At 43.6% G+C, this 1,396-nt stretch overlaps 1 pseudogene; it reads right to left on the bottom strand.

Annotated features, from left to right (window-relative positions):
• Nucleotides 1–628: 628 nt before the first annotated feature.
• LOC102839335 lies at nt 629–1,115 on the bottom strand (annotated as a pseudogene).
• Between the last annotated feature and the right edge of the window lie 281 nt (nt 1,116–1,396).

Genomic DNA, 1,396 nt, shown 5'->3' with positions numbered 1-1,396 from the left:
CAAAGTTTCCGCCCCCCCCCAAAAAGCTAAAGAGGATAGAGAGAAACTCTGTTAACTGTTGGTATGTGGAGGGAATTATAATCAATGTAATGAAACAAGGTATATGAATGTTTGAATGTGAAACTGATGATGTGCCCTGAAAACTTTCACTCAATCCACAATAAAAACCTTAAAAAAAAAAAAAAGTGATGGTATTAAATGAAGAAATCTAATATGCACTGATGGTAGTGCTGAAAAACAAGGCTACAGGAATTGATGGAATACCAATTGTGAGGTTCAAGAAATGGATGCATTGCTGGAAGCACTCACTCATCTATGCCACGAAATTTGGAGGACAGGTCAACTGACTGGCAGAGATTCATATTTGTGCCCATTTGAAAGAACAGTGATGCAACAAAAAGTGGAAAATATTGAATAAGATCATTAATATCACATGCAAGTTGAAATTTTTTTTTTTCCTGTGAAAGGAAGTTTTACTGTTTTCATTTGGTCTACAGCTTGGGAGACAGGGGCTCCAGGGTTATGGCGATGCTCCCTCTGTGGTTAGAGGGCAAGGTTCAAGCAGAAGGTCTGAAGAGGGCCTGGAAAGGCTCAAGGCCCTTCACAGATTGCCAGTCTTCTCAGACTCCTAGCCATGCTTGAGGGTGAGCCTCTCAAAGAGATATTCCCCCAGCCCCACCTGACAGCCTATGTAGATTGGTCATCTTCTTAAGAATTTTCACTTCTTCATTGAGGAAATAGTTCTCCAGAAATTCACAGATGTGTGGGTCTGTATAGGTAGCATATCCAGAAGGAACTGGTTCAGGTTCTTCTCCGGGGCCAGGGCAGCTTCCATGGCATCCAGCATTCTTCCCCACTCATATCTTGGGATGACTTCTGCACATCCTGGAAGACAGTGCGTCTGCACACTGGTTTTACAGTTTCAAGAGACGCTTGGCACTCATGTGCTTCTCCTTCACCAACTCATGGAAGAAGTGTCCCACGCCTTCTAAGGTTACATCGTCACAATCTAAATAGATGCCCAGAGAGAGGTAGGTGTAAAAGGCCAGCAGATGAAGACTGACTAGATGGTTGACGCCAGCCTCAGCTTTAGTAGAATAATTCTGAGAGCTCATGGTTGGTCAAAGATTTGGAGCTAACCACACAGAAAAATAAAAAGGTGCTTAGGGCTTGATGGCAGCTAGGGTGGAGGTGCAATGAAGTTCGCCATCAGCCATACCACAGAATACCAGGCTAAGCAAATCCAGGGCAGAGCTCCAAAACTTGGAACCACATAGCTAGGAATATTTTAAAAGTTTGAAGGCTTATAGCTAGTGGTACTTGAAGCTGAAGTAAGAAATCATGTACTTTTAAATCTGCCAGGCTGGGAGGCCCAGAGCCGACATCTTGGGTGAGA

Source organism: Chrysochloris asiatica, unplaced genomic scaffold, assembly GCF_000296735.1.
Source record: "Chrysochloris asiatica unplaced genomic scaffold, ChrAsi1.0 scaffold00062, whole genome shotgun sequence".
NCBI classification, from domain to species: Eukaryota; Metazoa; Chordata; class Mammalia; order Afrosoricida; family Chrysochloridae; genus Chrysochloris; species Chrysochloris asiatica.
Note: the sequence above shows the minus strand (reverse complement) of the source record. Positions and strands in the feature narration are given on the sequence as shown.